Source organism: Poromitra crassiceps (assembly GCF_964638095.1).
Source record: "Poromitra crassiceps genome assembly, chromosome: 6".
Classification (NCBI taxonomy): Eukaryota; Metazoa; Chordata; class Actinopteri; order Beryciformes; family Melamphaidae; genus Poromitra; species Poromitra crassiceps.
Genome location: NC_139627.1, coordinates 20,414,996 through 20,436,012, shown reverse-complemented (window position 1 = coordinate 20,436,012; position 21,017 = coordinate 20,414,996).

The window sequence follows — 21,017 nt, the reverse complement described above, 5'->3', positions numbered from 1 at the left end:
AAAAAAAAATTATCATGTCTCCGGTGCCTGTTTCCGATTTAGGGCGGAAACAGGTGAGAGGTGTAATTCAAGGATAATGGAAACAAGGCTCTTCTCCTCGGGAAGAGCCTGGTAACGCGAGGTTACGCCACGCTGAAGCCATGCCAAAGCTGCGCTGAAGCAATCGTTTAGTATTCAGTCCTATTTTCCAGGCGTGACGCGTGAAGTTTGAAGCTGCCAGGCATGAATTCAATGGGAGTTGTGGGCAGGTTCAAGGCGCGCCAAGGAGGCACTGAGTGGAAAAGAGAAGGCTTCTTGTGTGAACGGTTAAGTGTCAGCCTGCCTCAAGCTTCAGTTCTGCCTATGCGCGCCCTATTGTGTGAACGTGCACTAAGCCTTCGTTCACACCATACGCAGAAGCAAAGCTCAAGCCACGCTGAAGCCACGCAGTTTCATTTCGGCATCCTTGTTAACAGGCGAGACCGTTCACACCAGCCGCACGCCACGCTCAAGCCACGCTGACGTGATCGTTCAGGATACTGTTCTATTTTCCAAGCGTGAAGCTGCCAGGCATGAAGTCAATGGAAGTTGTGGGCGGGGTCAAGGTGCTGAGGCAAAGAGAGTGCTTCTTGTGTGACTGGTTTAGCGTGTGAGCGCAGCTTCAGTGTGGCTTGAGCTTTGCTTCGGCGTATGGTGTGAACAAAGGGTAAGAAGTGAACACAATTAGAGAATGTAGAAGAATGACTTGATCATAATTTCTCTGTTATCTCTCTGCCTACAATACAGATATATTCTGGACAAAATCATATCAGATTTGGGTCTGAGAGAAAAAGCTGTCATGTGGAGGTCTGTGGCCCCAATGTGGACTAAATTAGGGGTCCTTGATATGAAAAAGGTAAGAATCACTGGTGTAGATGCTGACTCTATGGCTGTGTTTTGTCTACACTTTCAACGGTTTTGATTTAAAACTGCTTCCAGGTCTAGAGGAAAGTACTTTGTATATACTTTGTATTTATTACATCCAACAGTTCCTGAGTGCCATGTCTTTGTTCAGGAGATTTAGGACATTTAGAACTATCCCTCTGATCTTAAATGATTCTAATAAATCAAATTGTTCCACAATCGCTGCTGTAAAATCAGTTTTAAACCACAGTGAAAACGGGGCCTTTGATTGTCAAACTTTGGTATCAAAAAGACTTCAGGGTTTACCTTGATTTATTTTTTGTGTGGCCGAGCTCCAGACAGTGCTGTGCCCTCTAATCCTACCAGACTAATTATATCAAAACACCCCCCCCCCCCCCACACACACACACACACCACCATGGGCACACACACACACCGATGCTAATCTTTCTATCCTCATCTAATAACACCTCTGACTTGGCATCGGACGCACCAGGCTAGGGGGGTCCCAGCCCACCAAGCCTACTTCCCTGTGGTCCACACACACACACACACACACACACACACACACACACACACACACACACACACACACACACGAAAGCCCCCTAGAACAAAGGGAGAGGCTCTGACTGCTTCGTATTAGCGTTTAATTAAGTTAGAAGTCCTCTCCTCTCTGCACCTCTCCCGCTCCGCAGACCCATAACTCAATTGAAGTCGTCTATTCTTTCATGGCTTGGAGCTTGGCGTTCCTCCGGACACGGTTCACAGGTCCAGAGCGGATCGTGTCGGCAGCATCACAGCCGCCTCTGGCCATGGCTGATATCTCACTCATGTGATTAATTCAATCAAACCATTAGGCGGACCTCCCTCCATCCCCAAACCTTTCTCTCGCCTCTCCTGTAACTCTTTCTCCCACCTTTTTTTAATACCTGCCCCCGGGTGTCAGTAAAAGGTGATATATCTGCTCTCGGACTGCATATATATATATATATATATATATATTAGGGGTGAGGGGGGGAAATCGATACACCATAGTATCGCAATATTTTGACTGGCGATATTGTATCGATATTTGGACGCCAAGTATCGATATTGCAAAAAAATTAAAAAAAATAAAAAAAATTGCAGGCTATGCCATGCCAGGCCACCGGGCATCTGCCCGAAGCGCCCGATGGTGCAGTCCGCGCCTGCAGTGGCGTATTGAGTCCAGAGAAGCTTAATAATGTAGCCTACGTGTGGGGCAAAAACAAAACAAAACAAAAAAACACTGCATGTTTTACTTCTGGTGAGGTCAAGGAAAAGGTAGGAAAAGGAGTTAGGAGTGACAATATCGAAATATCGCAATATTCAATATATCGCAATACTAGCATATCGCAATATCACAATACTATCGTATCGTGACTCAAGTATCGTTTTAGTATCATATCGTGGGCATCTGGTGATTCCCACCCCCAATATATATATATATACTGTATATATATATAGTATATATATCCCAATCCAGCCCAATCCAGTGCCTAATAAGGTAAAAATGCATACAGGTGTGCGTCCTGGTAGCACGCGTACGACCGAGGCTCGGTCCTTCGCACGGCCGACGCGGGTTTGAATCCGACCCAAGGTCCTTTGCCGCATGTCATCCCCTCTCTCCCCACCTTTCCTGTCTGCCTACTGTCCTATCCAGTGGCGGGCGGCCACTAGAGGGCGCCAGGGCGCCGCCCCACCTACTGTGTATCCACATGAAGAAGAGGGAAATACAACGTTATATATATATTTTTTTTTTATGCCTCCGCCGGCGATAGCCAGGCCGGAGGCATTATGGATCCGGGTTGTCCGTCCGTACGTACGGCCGTCCGTCCGTACGGCCGTCCGTACGATGTTTGTTAACGCGATATCTGAGGAACGCCTGGACGGAATTTCATCAAATTTGCCTCAAACATCGACTTAGACTCAAGGATGATCTGATTAAATTTTGGTGGTCAAAGGTCAAAGGTCAAGGTCACTGTGACCTCTCGAACGCCATTTTCAAGCTTGTTAACGCGATATCTCAGGAATGCCTTGACGGAATTTAATCTAATTTGTCTCAAACATCGACTTGGACTCAAGGATGATTGGATGAACTGATTAGATTTTGGTGGTCAAAGTTCAAGGTCACTGTGACCTCTCACACACCCAATTTCCAAGCTCTGTAAGGCAACATCACAGGAGCGCCTTGACGGAATCTCTTCCAATTTGCCTCAAATGGCGATTTTGACTCAGAATGAACTAATGGCGGAGGCATAAGTCCGTGTTGCGGTCGTTCTAGTTTTTATGAGCGAGGTGAATATTAGATAGTGAGTATATAATCTGCAATAAATATGTAGATTCATAATTATCTACATGTGTACTGTTTTTGGATCAATATTTTCTTGCACCGAATTGCCACGGACGCCGTCCGGGGACTTCCGGTTTACTTCCGGTTTCCACCAGTGCAGATCATTAGAGTATCAGGATCTGTGTAGTTGCACATGCGCTGTTCACTCTCAAAAACAAAGGGATTTGGGAGGGCTCTGGGCGCACGTATCTAGCGACCAAGTGGAGGGGTCAGGTAGAGTGAGTGTCGTGACGTAGGCTAGATGGGTAGCGACGCAGTATATATAAACACTAGTAGCAGTCCCACACCGACGGCTTTGTTGTCTCCCTGCAGCACGCGCGCGAAGCAATGAAGTTTGTTTTCAACTGCCATAAAACACAAAAGACGTTTTGCAAGAATGGAGAAAGAAAATTCTGTGAAGTCACTCAAAACTACGCCGTTTGAGAGACGGACTTTACAGGAGAAGCATCGAGTGAAAGAGCTTGGACCAGATCACCCTGAGCTCGCCATTAAACAACAGGCTACAGACAGAGGAAGAAAATACACTTGGGTCTTTTTCAGACGTTTCTAGTAGCTAGTAACGTCCGTTACTACTTGCTTGATTTAGGGCTGGAGTGGACGATAATTCAATAGCCTATTATTGTTGTCTTTCAGTGGAATCATCGTGATGATATGAAGTTATTTTAATAGTGACATTTTTGCTGTCTAAATTGACGATGACAAGCAAATGTTACTTAAAAACTGATCAAATGAGGTATGGCAGGAATATTATTTGAAAATATAAGGTTTGTTTGACATCACCATTCAGTTCAATGAGATGAGATGATTTTGCATACGTGAAACATAATAGATATTGATATTGAGAAGAATATTTATGATTATCATATTGATTTCAACCCCATCGTCCAGGCCTATATATATAGCCCTCCCTGGACAAAAATGCATGAGCCGCTACTGGTCCTATCTAAATAAAGACAAAAAATGCCTAAAAGATTATCTTTAAAAAATGCATACAGGTGGCCTGACAATCAAAATTAATTGGCAATCAGGAAATGATCTTTATCATCCATAGACATAAAGTTAACCTTGCGAGGCAGCTGGATTCATGGATCACACGACAAATCCATCTTACCACACTCCAATCTACTGGTTTGAATCTGAACCACCAGTGGTTCACACCAATCAGCATCCAGAGGCAGCTACAGTACAGGCGGGCTTTGGTGTGACAACAGTGAGAAGCCAGCCCGTGGTAGACGTGATAGACAGATGGTTCATCCAATCACCTGCCAGGTATTTTTTTTAAAGTGCCTGCTCTTTGGGACGGTTTCCCGAGCAACTCGTTCCAAGATGGTTATGTGAAAACAAACCATGTGGCAGCATCAGGCTACTACAAGTGACCATTATTACAAATAAAGTTGAACTCTTGTCCTCTGCCCCTTGTCCTCCCAAGATGATTCCTCCCTTATCATCCCACCTCTCTCCTCCTCCCTTCACCGTCTCTCCCCACAGTGACAGATCTCTGCTCACAGTGACAGATCTCTGCTCACAGTGACAGATCTCTGCTCACAGTGACATGTCTCTCCCCACAGTGACAGATCTCTGCTCACAGTGACAGATCTCTGCTCACAGTGACAGGTCTCTCCCCACAGTGACAGATCTCTGCTCACAGTGACAGATCTCTGCTCACAGTGACAGGTCTCTGCTCACAGTGACAGAACTCTGCTCACAGTGACAGATCTCTGCTCACAGTGACAGGTCTCTGCTCACAGTGACAGATCTCTGCTCACAGTGACAGATCTCTGCTCACAGTGACAGATCTCTGCTCACAGTGACAGGTCTCTGCTCACAGTGACAGATCTCTGCTCACAGTGACAGGTCTCAGTGACAGGTCTCTGCTCACAGTGACAGATCTCTGCTCACAGTGACAGATCTCTGCTCACAGTGACAGATCTCTGCTCACAGTGACAGGTCTCTGCTCACAGTGACAGATCTCTGCTCACAGTGACAGGTCTCTGCTCACAGTGACAGGTCTCTGCTCACAGTGACAGATATCTGCTCACAGTGACAGGTCTCTGCTCACAGTGACAGATCTCTGCTCACAGTGACAGGTCTCTCCCCACAGTGACAGATCTCTGCTCACAGTGACAGATCTCTGCTCACAGTGACAGATCTCTGCTCACAGTGACAGGTCTCAGTGACAGGTCTCTGCTCACAGTGACAGATCTCTGCTCACAGTGACAGGTCTCTGCTCACAGTGACAGATCTCTGCTCACAGTGACATATCTCTGCTCACAGTGACAGATCTCTGCTCACAGTGACAGATCTCTGCTCACAGTGACAGGTCTCTGCTCACAGTGACAGGTCTCTGCTCACAGTGACAGATCTCTGCTCACAGTGACAGATCTCTGCTCACAGTGACAGGTCTCAGTGACAGGTCTCTGCTCACAGTGACAGATCTCTGCTCACAGTGACATATTTCTGCTCACAGTGACAGATCTCTGCTCACAGTGACAGGTCTCTCCCCACAGTGACAGATCTCTGCTCACAGTGACATATCTCTGCTCACAGTGACAGGTCTCAGTGACAGGTCTCTGCTCACAGTGACAGATCTCTGCTCACAGTGACAGGTCTCAGTGACAGGTCTCTGCTCACAGTGACAGATCTCTGCTCACAGTGACAGATCTCTGCTCACAGTGACAGGTCTCTGCTCACAGTGACAGATCTCTGCTCACAGTGACAGGTCTCTGCTCACAGTGACAGGTCTCTGCTCACAGTGACAGATCTCTGCTCACAGTGACAGATCTCTGCTCACAGTGACAGATCTCTGCTCACAGTGACAGATCTCTGCTCACAGTGACAGATCTCTGCTCACAGTGACAGATCTCTGCTCACAGTGACAGATCTCTGCTCACAGTGACAGGTCTCAGTGACAGGTCTCTGCTCACAGTGACAGATCTCTGCTCACAGTGACAGATCTCTGCTCACAGTGACATATCTCTGCTTAGCACCTTCCTTATTATTGCAGATAAGCTTTCTTAGTGCCGCTCGCTCCCCGGAGGCCGTGCAGATTAAATCTCTTTGAAAGAAAAACCCTCGCCCTTCCTAGCTTGTTTTATCAGCCGCGGGAGGAAGAAAGGAGTAGATGAGATAAGCCGTATGTGTGAGAGATCATTAGATAGATGGGGGGGGGTTTCCTTCTTCACCTCCACCTTCTCCCTTTTCCTCTCTTTTTCTGGCCAAATCTCACCCCCCCCCCCCCCCCCCCCCCCCCCCTTCCTCTCTGACTCTCCTCTCTTGTCTGAATCGCTGTAAATCTTGTCTCTCTCTCATGCTCCTGTGTCCAGGGGTTTTTAGCTCCTCCCGAGTAACATTTTATCTGGCTAACATGCCTCACGCGTGGGCGATAAATCTCCCCCGAGCACGCGGCGGCGACTCCCACGCTTCGATTACACCGCCTTGGCAGCACATTTTATTTCATACCCCCAAATTACCGTGTCAGAGAAAATCTAGCAAGCCGTATAAATCCTTCATTCATCGCACTACTGTTAAAGTCCACTGAAAGTCCGTGTTGATTTAAGCCCTCGGTATTTCATCTCGGGCCTTAGCAGAAAAAGCAAAGGAAAAAAGGAAGAATTACCGGCGGTGTAGCGGCTCTGTCGAGAGTTATGTTTAGACCTCAATCAAGATCAATCAAAAGCTCGCAGATGAAGCCATCTGAGATGACGCAGCTCCTGGATTCTGATGACGCGGGGTGTTGAGAGGGTTAAGGACCACTATCCACTGCTCTGTGTGTGTGTGTGTGTGTGTGTGTGTGTGTGTGTGTGTGTGTGTGTGTGTTTGTGTGTGTGTGTGTGTGTGTTAGCTGGTTGTCTCTGCCGGGCAAAGCGCCATCGTCCAGCGGGGGGCCTCGCACTGGAGCTGCCCCGCTCCCTGCCTGAATAGAATATAAATTTACACCCGGGGAGATTAACCGCCCGTATCGTATGAGCGCGTCGTGTGTCCGAATTGTAAAAATAAAGTGCGTGTGACACCGCCGCTGCTTTCACTTCCTCTCTCGCTGCACACTTGTGGCACATTTTTGGGAGGTTGGGTAAGAGTATCTTGTTCAGCACCCCAGAGACACCCGGCAATGGATACATCTACTAGTTACCCAAAATGGGACAGGAGGGAGGGAAGGAGAGGGAGAGAAGGTGAGAGACGGGATGTCCAGTCCTAACGAGACGCCGTAACTCTTGGTGAGTTACGACCTTTTTAGCCACGAAGGGAGTTCAATGTTTTCACTTCCAAGCCAGCTGACGCTTGACCTGAGCGGTGTGTGGACAGCTTGATGTGTCTGCACAACGATTTATAGCCATGATCACTGTCTTTGTTGTTTTTGCCCTCTGACCTCTTCATTACTGCCAGTCTGCCTGCTGTCTCGTCTCCGAGCGGAGCACATCTCCTTCCCGGGAAGGCTGGCGCTCCATAGTCCTGAATGGGATCCTCTTCCGACAGGACGGGAGGCGTGACCTGGCCGGGCCCTTTGGCTGACATTTGAGGTTTTAATTAGCATACGGGCGACCCTCTGACACTTGGACCCTCGTCACCAAGTTTGGGTTTGACGTACAGAATCGGCGAGCCGCAGGGTCCTTTGCGATCCGACTGATAACGCTCATGTGTTGTTCTCGGAGCTCTTTTTTCAATCTGCTCATGCGTCTCCTGCGCGGGACACGCGGTCACCAGCCCCCGGCCCAACTGCAGCCGAGCGACACTTTTTCCATGAACTGTCAGAGTGCCTCCACACTCAGTCGGCGCTTCCAAATTTCCACTCGGCTCTCCTACAAAATATTGATCTCATCACCAAGTAAATAAACTTGATGATGGATGGTGGAGGCAATTTCTTCTTCTGCTTGGACCTTATACTTTGTGCAAATCCATCTCCCTTTGAAGGCATTCTGTGGCGGTTGCGTGACAGACTTGGGCAAAACAGAACTTCAACCCTTTCAAATATTTAGGAAAAACATGAGGTTCACACGCTTTGCACTATTGTGGCAAGCGATGTTTCCATTTAAGATGCTGGGTGAGGCTGAGATTAGTCAAGGATAAACCCACTTAAACTCACTTTAATCATGAGTAATAGTAGTATAATAATAATGAATAATTATAACATGTTTATACATTACAGTAAGAAATACCAAACTGATGTTATATGAGGACTGTCTTTTAAGTGGAAAAAGCATGGATTTATACCTGTCTGAAAATATAATTAATTTTTGTTTATTTTTTGTGGTCCTTAATGATGATCAATGGCTGGAGGTCAGGCAGTTTACCCACCTGTTTATTTTCCGCTCCAACACTGGCTAAAAGGCAACTAAATCACGCGCTCCTCCAGTAGTTCAGATATTTGATACGTTTTTCAAATGTACTTCTGCCCAGGTCAGCTGTGAGTGTGTGTGTGTGTGTGCGTGTGTGTGTGTGTGTGTGTGTGTGCGTGCGTGGGTGCGTGCTTATGCGTGTGTGTGTGTGTGTGTGTGTGTGTGTGTGTGTGTATGTTTGTGCGGATATAGAACCTCCTTGGTGCAGGTGGGCCCCACAGGGCTGTTAAACCCACACATCCGGGGAACCTAGATCGTTAGATTTTCTTCTATATCAGACACAGGTTTTCATTCCTACCTGACATGTTTCGACGGCAATACTTCCATCTTCATCAGAGGTGTCACTAGATGGTGTGTGACGTGTCTTCTTCAGAGGTGTCACTAGATGGTGTGTGACGTGTCTTCTTCAGAGGTGTCACTAGATGGTGTGTGACGTGTCTTCATCAGAGGTGTCACTAGATGGTGTGTGACGTGTCTTCATCAGAGGTGTCACTAGATGGTGTGTGACGTGTCTTAAACAGCTGATGTTGTTTACAGAGGCGTGATCGTCCTGTCAGATCTGACAGGACGACCACGCCCCCCGCTGTCATTTCGCCGTTTGAGAACGCTGCTCCAGGTGGTGGAAAGCATGTAAGCCCCCTCGTCCCGGTTCATCGTCGTTTGCGCCCGCTTTCTGATCTCCACTGCCTCCATAATCCAGTGCTGGTGTTTGTTGTCCTGGGTGCGGAAAGCGGGCGCAAACGACAAATGTCCCCCATTCTATGAGGTTTGGTCTCTCAGAGAATCTGAGAATATTTTATAGATATGATTTTGTCCAGAATCCCATGACTATCTTTGTTGTAGGCAGAGAGATCACACAGAAACTATGATCAGAACAGGCATTCTTCTACATTCTCTAATTGTGTTAATTTCTTGTAAATGAAATAATGCTAAAGTGTAACAATTCATCCGTTTACTGGGGACCTCCTGCAACCTCCTCAAGGAGCCCTGGTGGTCCCCGGACCCCACATTGAGAACCAATGTTCTATCAGATGGACAACCCACTCTCCATTACTCCATCCACTTACTTCCCTCCATCTCATCTCTCACTTGACCCTCTTTTTGCTTCTCCATCTCTCACTGCCTCTCTCCACCTCCCTCACTCTTCACTCCACTCTCTCTCTCTCTCTCTCTCTCTCTCTCTCTGAGTTTGTCCCTCGGGGTCTCTGTGTGGCAGAGTGGAGCGGAGCCTCGGGGAAATGCCCGGTGCTGAGCTCATAAATTTGGTGTGAAACAGAAGATGGCTTCCCAGAATGACTCCGGAGCCTTTTTAGTGCCATCCACTGGCCACCGCGCCGTGTCACCGAACCCGCACAGCGCTACGTGTTTATGTGTGTGTATGTGGGAATTGGAGGTGTGTGTCTGTGTGTCCAGGATGGGAGCAACGAGGAGGACAGGAGGAAGTAGTGGGAGAGAGTAAATCGATGGGATGAGGGAGCAGGACGTTGAGGAGTGAGGAGAGGACCATAAATTCATCAAGCAGTTGAGGTGGAAAAGGGCGAGTAAAAAGCGTCAGAGAATTCACTGACAAGATTAATATGCCGTTGATGGGAAGGTTTTCACGACAGGGCGCCAACAAATAAACACAATTCAGAAATGCCAGCTCCCCTGCGGTGTGGGGCGAGATGGACAGACAGCGCCATTCCCCAAATTCCTGCAGGGTGATCCGGTGTCAGATGGTCCCAGCCGTTCCCTCTCGCCCCCCCCCCGCAACACCCCCCCAGCCCCAAGGGACGGAAAGGTTATCCCGTTCTCCGAGAAACCAGAATATGGAGGCCCGATAAGGTTCTGCCCGGGACAGCTGTGGCCTAATCTCACGTCCACGCCAGCGGTAACATGGTCCGGCCAGATCACAGTCAGTCATCCGATAGCAGTGTGAAAATGAGACAATTCGTTTTAAGATACATACAAATCGATTTGCTTGCGCAACTGGTGCCCGATCGCAACAGCCATGACAAACACACTGAGGGAAAGAGAGAACTTCATCTTGTATCAAGTCTTTAACAGAAGGGACTCAAATTCATCCTGCTTGGCTGTAAACAGCAAAGTTTTTATCGAATATGTTCATGGTTTTATGACTTTATCTAAACCTCAGGATCAGGAGGAACACTATGCATCATGTTTATGCAATCTGGTGACGACAAGGGGCAAATGAAGCCAATGCAGAAGTGCTTTAAACCTGCATTCTTTTTATGGCCAGCAGGGGGTGACTCCACTGGCTGCAAAAAGAAGTCTGTTTGTATAGATGTCAATGGGAAAATGACCCTACTACTTCTCACTTGATGTATTACTTCACAGCCTAAACACTTTCCTTCCTAATGAGTTGATGGTCTCAAGTCTTCTTCAATACAGCATGTTCATTTTGTAAATTATGTTCCAATTCCGAGTAAAATAGTGGACGATAAAGCGGACTATGTTTTGGAGCGTGATTGACAGGTTGTCTGTCCAGTGATAACGCAGTAGCCCGTCATGGATCAATAGCAGGAGGCGCTGCGGCTCTGTGGGAAACCCCTGGACTCGCGCTCGTTGCTTCTGGATCCCAAAAAACAAAAACAAGATGGCGACGGCCAAAGTCGAAGCTTCAAAACAGGAGTCCATTGGGTGACGTCACGGTGGCTACGTCAACATTTTTATCCAGTCTATGGGTGACGACGACAACGATGATGATGATGCAGAAGAGGAGGGAAGCCCCACACTCGTAACTGCTGTAGTTTTATTTTATATGATGGATCAACGTTTGGCACATATTGCCTGCCTTGTTCAGGATAAAATATCACTCTGACCGAAGCTTTCATTGTCAGCAGTTGCCTAAACTTAACTCTAAACTTAAATGAAGTTGTCTCACTTGCCTGTTATCTAACCTTTTTCATGTCACGAACATGTGAAAATGAGGTGTCTATTTGATGCTGTTCACCCTCTCTCCTTGTCTGTGGCTGTCTCATGGTTGATCTACATGGGTGTTTTTGGACCCGATATCGCCCCGCTAGACCGCTATCCAGTATTGCAGGTGTGATAGGTGGGCTTCGATATTGCTTGCTTGCTGCACCCGATTGGACAAAGTTCACTGTTGTTCAAGGCTGCAGACGGCCCAGTCCATCCAATCGGGGCCGCATGCAGTGTCTGAAGTGGTGGAAAAACATGGCGGCTCGTTTAAAACTTTCTCTTCTACTACACAGAAAATGGTTCAATGAAATGTGCTTATGAAAAAAAAGATGCCTGTAATAAGCCATGCAGTTGCTGAATCTGTCTTTGTTGAGTATTTACAACGGTTAGTTTAAAAGTTTGTACACGAGTTTCCAGAGGCGACGAGTGGCGCTGCACGCACCTGGTTGGCATAGAGTAGACTCGAGCTCAGCTTTATGCAAATGAGGAGCGGCCACCCCGACGCTCCATCTCTTGAAAGGCCCCGCCTCGCTACCCAACAGGCTCTCATTCCGACAAGCAGCGCTCGGTCACCTGACAGGCAGCGCTCTGTCACCTGACAGGTAGTCTCTTAGAACAGACGAGTTGGCTTCCGCAATTTTCAAATGCTTCCGCCATACCGTCTGTAATTCGTGGGGGAGAATCATGCACCAACCGGAATGGGAAGCAGAAAGGCGGGTCTTCCGCTCATTAGTCCAATCAGAATTTTTTTAAGGCGGGTCTTCCGCTCATTAGTCCAATCAGAATTTTTTCCCGTGGACACACGTGTCGTGATTGGTCGGATTTTGTCGAACTTCCTTCCAGTCTGAAGGTTTTTTTCCCAACTTCCTTGTGCATGTTCTGGGGGTGTAACGTACAGAGTACACACTGAATGGGAAGCGTGGAAATGACGGATCCTGTTGAGCAGCCAGTGCACTCTTGCTGACTGTGGAGTATCGGATTTAACAGGGCCGGTTCCAGAACAAGATGACTAGGGGTGCATCCTCGATAGGAAGGGGTGCAGATGCCCGGCCGAAGGCCGGGCCCACTCGAAGAAGAAAAATTTGACATGTTATTTTACTAAAAATAATGCATTTGACCATCATTTCAAGTAGAATGATACCACCCAAGTAAGAATATTTCAAGTGTTTCAAGTGCTTTACTGAAATATTTGGACCATATAATGATAATACAATTATCTCAACCTTAAAAGGTTACATATAGGTGCCAAAAAGCCATAAAATCACATCAAAGAACAAAGAAAAACAACAACTATCATTCAAGTTTAAACAGTAAGTGTGCAGCTGTAGCATTTATTTAATTTTTTTTTTTTTTTTTTTTTTTTTTTTACTTTCAACTGAGCATGCAGACAATTAAAATAAGGGTGCAATGCATGCTTTTGCACCCCCGTAGAACCGGGCCTGGGATTTAAATAACGCACGAGAGCAGATGGTGTTCACACCGGACACATGATAAGGAGCATATAACAAATGGTTAAGAACCAACTTAGCAAATGTTAAAATCCCCCCCACGTTATACCCTACTAATGTCCTTGTGAATGAAGTGTGGGAGCGACAGGCAGCAGTCTCACAGCTTCTCCGGGGACGCTCAACACTCTTCTTAGTGCAGAAAGCCACTCAAACACCCACTTAGCATTTAGGTAGGCTACATGTGAGAGACAGAGAGAGAGAGAGAAATGCAAACAGACAAGACAGAACAGATAGAAGGGGAGAGTGTGTGCGTGTGTGTGTGTGTGTGTGTGCGCGCGCGCGATTTATGTGCCACTTGAGATTCAGACAGCAGAGGGGGGTATGTCTCAGTCCCACTGCTGCAGAGAGTGGACGAAGGCCTGGAGCTGTGTGTGTGTGTGTGTGGGGGGGGGGGGCTTTCACTTTCTCCAGGCAGTGTTCACGCTCCTCACACGTGACTCAGATCTGATGTCTTCTAATCAGTGTGAACAGCAAAGAGTTGCTTTTTTCAAATCTGATATGGAGCGCTGGAAATTTGGGATGTATGGCATGACTTTCTTCATACCCACTATTCACATGATGTCACATGCATTTCCTACTAAGATGGTAGCTATTATGTCATAATGTAATGTATGTACAGTATATACAAGGCTATATACATATTAATGGGAGCAGAGCTTTTGCGCACTTAAAAAACACCAGGGTGCATAGGAGAAGAGCCGTCTCCGTGAAACAAAGGACTCTGCTCACTTGTAATTAAAAAGTTGAATGAGAAGAATAATGTTTTGGTACGCAGACCTTCTTCCCGCGTTAAAACAGTATATTGCTCAGTTCATCTTAAGTTGAATCACTCTTCTAATTTAATCCGCGATCACATTATAGACTGTTTTAACAACAACAACAACATAAACATTCTAAATTGCCCCAGCTTCTTCCTGTTTGCTAGTACAGTAACTGACAGGACATAAGCTAGGTTCCAAACTGTTCCCTAGCACCACAATTCCGTGAAAACCATCTATAACTTAATTTAAGACACGTATACACACTAATTATAAGAACAGCAGTCCCAGCAGTGACAGGTCCCAGTGAGCACAGCAGTCCTCGGGTTTAAATATATCGGGCGGGCATGGCAGGAGGAGTGCAGAGTCCTGGGGCTGTCACAGTTGTCACCGTCTTCCTCTCCTCTCCTCCCAGACTCCTCTCTTTCTCTCCCCACCTTGCTCCTTCCACTCATCCCATCCGTCATCGCTGCAGAGTCTCTCCGGTGTCTCTTCTTCTCACGTAGACGCCATTTGGTGGAGGCTTTTACCCCATGCTGCCATCGCAGCATGGCGGCGGTGGCAGTCATTTTTAGCACGGTCGGGCCTCAGTGGAAAACGCAGCGGGAACATGAGTGTGTTGTGAACAACCTCCTAATCCCTGCCAGTGTTGGTGCCATGCTCGTCCCACTGAGACACACATTAGCAACACACTCGTCTAGTCCTTTTGCAGAATGTCCATGTCTCCTCTGTACCCCCATTCTCCATTCAGCGCCATTCTTTTGACTCAAGATTCATTCAGTGTTTAAGATTCACGTTGATGAGAATCGACTCTCTACAATCACTCTACAATATATATCATATTAGAAGCATTCAAACATTCCACTTTTCTCAAACTGCCAGCCCCACCACCACCACCCTTTTCTTTGCATGGAAGTCGAGAGACCAAAGTGGACAGAAATGGATGGTTGGGAAAAGCTGCTGAGCCTGACTGATGTGTTTTTATGGAGAGCAGAGCACTTTCTAACTCTGAGAAAATGTCTACACAAGCAATGTTTGCCATCTGTGGAAGCTAATCATATATATGTTTTAATTATTATTAGGGATGTATGATATATCGGCAATGATATCATATCGGCCGATGTTCGTAATTTTTTATTTATTTATCGGTATCGGTCTAATGAGAAAAATAACAGAAATGTTAATATCGGTTATTATATCGGCCAAAATTGTCATATTGAGAGGAAACAATGTGGTAAATCTATGATTTATGGGCTTTTCCAAATGTGGAAATAAAGACATTAGGCTACTTGTTCAAATTTACTGTGTCTATATGTGTTTTTCAGTATGTATACAATTTTATTGTCATAGAAACTTGTTTTTATGCAGATTATATCGACATCGGTACATATCTGTTATTGGCCATAACAGCAATGTTAATATCGGTTATCCGTAGGTTGGCCAAAATGTTCATATCGGTGCATCCCTATAATTAGCCCAAAATGCAGTTGAACCTGCATCCTAATACAGCAGAAACATCATGAAGGTAATATTTTAAACTCTCCCCTGTCCCCTTTGGTGTCTGTGCTGCTGTGGGTGTCCCGGCTGCCTGACGCCCCCCCCACTGACAGCTCCCCCCCGCTGACAGCTCGTCTTCACGGGGCTTCTGGCCTTGAGCGGTGGGGAGCAGCGGCGCTTCCTGTGTGGGGAACACGCCGAGCATGCTGGGAGATGTAAATGATCCGTCGCTCAACCTGTCCGCTCCGCGCCGCGCGCCAAACGACCCCCAGCAGGCCCCCACCCACCCCCTGACCTCTGCTATTGCTCATATGTGGACACACACATACACACAAAAACGCTTTGCCCCACTTTTGAGCTGGCTCATCTAACTATTTTTAGTATTTTTAATAATCGATCGTTTGGACTCATCTTTAAGGAAAAAATACTAAAATGATCTCGTTCCAGCTTCGTAAATGTGAATATTTTGTGGTTTGTTTAGTCTTCTATGACAGTAAACGGATTATTTTTGTGTTGTAGACTGTTGGTCAGGACAAAAGAAGACATTTGACGACGTCATCTTGGGCTCTCGGGGGAAAAAGTGACCGTCATTTTCACCATTCTGTGACATTTTATAGACCAAACTACTAATCACTCATTAGTGGAGAAAATCAATAGATTAATCGATGAAAATGTATTAATTATGTTCAAAAGGCTGGTGTGTGTGTCTCTCTCTCTCTCTCTCTCACACACACACACACACACCTGCCAAAGATCATAGAGTCCTTTTGTCAAACAGGAAAATTAGCACTGGCTCTCACTCGTTAGAGACCTATTGTAGCATTAGCACGTTGTCCGGCCCGCTGAGCCTCTTCACTTTAGCACCGCGCCACTTCAGCTCGCACAGCTCCCTCTGGGGAAGTACATTAGCATATCAAACATCGTTCTCTTCTCCCAAATCTGATTCCGCAGGCTGTCATAGAAAAGTACCGGTATCTATCATGTTTCTCTTAGTTTGGCAAGATAAGACTGTTAAAAAAAGTTTTTAGTGATATCTAGAATAGAGGAATCTCTGGAATATTTTAGGGACTTATTTTAAAGTAGCAGTGTGTGACATTTTCATGCTGCTATCTACTGCTGATTGCTCCAACACAAAGGTTAAAGTGGGAGGCGGGCCTTCCCAGGGGGCCTCCAAGCAGTTTCAGGGGCAATCTTTGAACCCAGAGTTCTACTGGGTTACTATTTCGGCACATAAATAGACTATGGGAGAGCCGTACCTTTTTTTGAGGCTTCCTGTACAGTGCGCATCTTCCGCCCGGGACTTCCACTAACGTGCAGCGGTGCCTTTTAAAAACATACATTGCGTCGCTATGCTAAACATCAAAATGTGTCTACATTCACGAGCGTTGAGACAACAGAGTGGCACTGCGAGGAGGCGGAAGTGCCAGGCGGAAGATTTGTGCTGTACAGGAAGCCTCAAAAAAGGTCCGGCTGTCCCAGAGTCTATGTGCCGAAATAGACTCTGGGCTCCCAGATTGTTTCAGTAATTCAATAATGGTGCGCTCAGGCGCAGCGGGGTATTTTTCCGCTAAGACCTGCTTTTCAGAGGTCTTAGCACAAAGAGTTGCGTGCATAGGGACGATAGCGCATAGGGCGATAGCGATTTAGCGCAGCCACGCCTGGTTTATAGCATACGGCACACCCACAGCTGCACTGAGGCGGAAAGTCCAGTGCAGTCTGCACTCGTCCACGATAGCATAGTCAGCGTTACGGCACGCAAACTGGGCGCAAGTGCAAAAAGCAGATAGTGCTTGACGATGATGGGGCCCATAGAGAAGACAAACTCATGCTGCATTCATGTGCTCCTCGGATGGTTTTCCAAGCTGGCAAGTTGTTCTTCTGACGTTTGTGTGTTCATGTGCTTGTGGTGACGGAATGACGGAAACGTGTAAATCAAATCAGGATGAATGCTAATAGGTAACTTTTGCAACTAATCTAGGCCACTCTACATGGACAGCTACGAAAGGTAATACCGTGGCGGTGCCATAGCAGTGATATTGATATAGATATTCTTCTTATTGCCGCGGTACCCTTTAAGAGACGGGGAGGCCGCGGGGCTCGCCACCACCACCGAACCCAGGGTGTGTGTGTCAGTTATTATTATTACTATTATTATTATACGGTTCTGTATTTTTCATTAGTTTTTATTTTTATGTTGTTTTCAATTCAGTTTAGTTAGCCTACAGTAGTTTCCAGAGTGGGTTTGCTTTTTATGGGGGGTACACGTATTTGTCAGGGTCAAGATTGATGAAGTTCAGAAGGTGTTACAATACAAACACAACACTTTAGACTCAGTCATAGACATCCCAGTCTCAATAAACACATGCACCAGTGCCTCATGCTTGTTGTGTTTGACAACAACTGACAAAGACTAAAACTGAAGACCTTTTCATTATTTTTATTTTATTTTAGTTAGGCTAGATTTGTAAGTGCACAATATCATTTCAGTTAATCCCCCCTAAAGTCTAGCGTTTATTCTTATTTCAGTTAGGCTACTCGCTAACTGTAACTAACTTTTCCCACATTTTAGTTTTCAGTTTAGTTTGAGTAACTATAATAACCTTGGTGTGTGTGTGTGTGTGTGTGTGTGTGTGTGTGTGTGTGTGTGTGTGTGTGTGAGTGAGTGAGAGTGTGCGCGTGTGTGTGTGAGAGAGGGGGGTGTTGAGTATAATGTTCAGTGATAGTTTCAAGGTCATAAGCCTGTGTACCCCCACCCACCCACCAGTCACACACACACACACACACACACACACACACACACTCAGTAATAGCGGTGGTGACAGACATGCGGGGCCAGCTGACACACAGTGACAGTAGAGCCTGAAAAGGCCTGGACACTTTTAAACATCAGCCAGAGAGAGACATCTGTAAACAACAGACATGATTACTGTCTGTCTGTCTGTCTGTCTGTCTGTCTGACTGTCTGTTTCTGTCTGTGTATCTCTGTCTGTGTGTGTGTGTGTGTGTGTGTGTCTGTCTGTCTGTCTGTCTGTCTGTCTGCCTGCCTACCTGTCTGTGACACACCACCGCTTCATCAGTTCTAACATCTACTGTAGGAGTCATGATCAATTATTCACTCATTATAATAAATTACATTCTTACAATCTTTCAATACCTACCTCAGGAATATACATACATGTGAAATATACATCCCAAATTAAATAAATCTAAATAAGTATGTCATTCAATTAATAAATAATAGATTAATACACAAACAAATGATTGATTGAATGAGTGAGTGAGTGAATAAATAAATGCATCAAAACATAAATCGGTATTTCTACAATCTGTAGGCTACTGTATGTAGGCTATTTATACATATAATTACATGTTCAATGTGATTAAATGTGCATAATTCTATAGCCATTTTTAGTCCAGTGTTTTTAGTGGACGATTTCATATCTTGGTGTAATGACACCTTCTTGTCAATCAATGTTTCGAAGACCAAAGATATGATCATTGATTTCCGTAAATCTCAACCTGTTAATTCTCATACCACCATTCAGGATATGGAAGTTGAGATCGTCCCAGAGTACAAATACTTAGGCTGGCTTTACACGGTGAAACTTTCATGCAACTAGTTGCAGGTTGCAAGTTGCATGCAACCCAATTTCCATGCAACTTCACAGTTACACAAAGCAATTAAAAAATAATCAAGTCTCGTGCAACTTGGCAGTTTCTTCCAGCAAAACTAGCTAGCTAGATTGGTCATTTTTCATCTATTGTATCGTTTTCTTCTTTTTTCAAGTGAGAATTGTCATTCTGCATCTTTGTATCGTATTTCATATCTTTTTCTCGCTGGAAAATATCAATTCGGACTCGGAGGTGTTGTATCGGTTTTTCAAGAGACCGTCTTCGGTTTTATTTGGTGCATTTTCGCTGCCTGTCCCGTCCTGCCATGGCATGTACTTGTGTGTGTTTGTTGAGACTGTGCACTGATTCAGACAGCCAGAGCCTACGTGATCAGCTGACTGGTTATCAGCATTTTGATTGGCTGTTGCATGAAACTAGTTCCACAAAGTTGAGAGCTTTGCAACTGTCGCGGCTGAGTTTCACAGAAGTTTCAAGTGAGTTGCAGAAGGATTTATACCATGCAATTCATTTGCAACTTGGTTTCACCTAAGTTTCATGCAACTAAAGTTGCGTCCAAGTTTCACCGTGTAAAGCCAGCCTTAGGTACTATTATAGACAACAAACTGAGCTTTGAAACAAACACTGATGCTGTCTGCAAAAAGGTCCAGCAGCGCCTGTTCTTTTTAAGAAAACTGAATACATTTAAAGTCTGTAAGGTTCTAATGATGATGTTTTATCAATGCTTCATTGAATCTGTTCTCACCTACTGTTGTGTGGCCTGGTTTGGCTGCCTCACACTGTCCAGCAGAATTAGGCTGGCAAGGCTTGTCAAAGTAGCCAGTAAGTTGATTGGCGTGTAGCAAGCCCAGCTTCAGGACATCTACTTTCAGCGGGTAAGGAATAAGGCCAAACTTATTCTAGACTGTCCTGACCATCCACTTTACCAGGAGTTTGACCTCCTCTCCTCTGGCCGCCGTTTTAGAATGCCAAAAACAAGGACGCGGCGCGCCAGAGCCTCCTTCATCCCTGTTGCTATCGACAGGCTCAATCTGCTAGGCTAGGATTATGGAATCCCTATTTCCCCCTGGGTCTATGCACTCTTATGTTTTTTATCTCTACTATTTTTTACTATTTCTTTTACATATTTATTTTGCAGTGCAAAGTATTCTTACCACGTTGACAGATGTAAAATTTATGTTGCACTATTTACTATTTACTATCTATTGTTGCTGCTTTATGGAGGCAATGCCCTAATTTTTTACTTGAACTCGATCACTCCTGGAGTGTGTGTCTCTGTGTCACCCGATGTCTGATGATGTTGACGTTTTTGTACTATATGTCCACATGCCTGCTGCAAACCAAATTTCCTTCGGGATATCAATAAAGTTGAAGTTGAAGTTGAGAAATGAATTATTTTTAAAACTTTGTCATTTTTGAATATGAACTTACACAGACATAATTTTATAGCCCATTTGTATTTCCATAATTAAAGAATGAATGAATGAACGAACAAATAAAACAATAAGGAGGAATGAGGAATAAGGAGTCTATGATCTATGTAAACAAATATGTTTGAATAATATATGTTTCATAATAAATATATGATACATAAGATAATATATTTTATTTAACAAATAAACAAGCACATAGACAGTTTGTTTATTATTTTGATGTGTCTCTTCCATAGTGTGTATGTGTGAAGTGTGTGGTACCTTGTAAGACGAGTGTGAGTGCGTCACGGTCATGCGCCAGATTCCACCTCTCACAAACACACACACACACACACAGCACCTGGCCGCTGACACTCAGCCACCTCCTGCCATTTTAATTGGCACACACACACACACCTAGAGCACTGCTCTCTGCAGATGAAAGACTTTATGAGCGGTGAACAACACTATAAATACCTGCTCTGCATGGCATGAGACAGGGCTCATGTATGATCATATCCTCATTACACCCTTTGACTGTGTGTGTCCGTGTGTGTGTGTGTGTGTGTGTGTATGTACATGCAAGCAGTTTGTGGGCAGGTGTGTGTGTCTGTATGTGTATGTGTGTGTGTGAGGAGGGGTTGTGTTAGGGCAGGGATACTCAACTTGCTTTGCCCGGGGGCCACTTTCGTGAAATGATA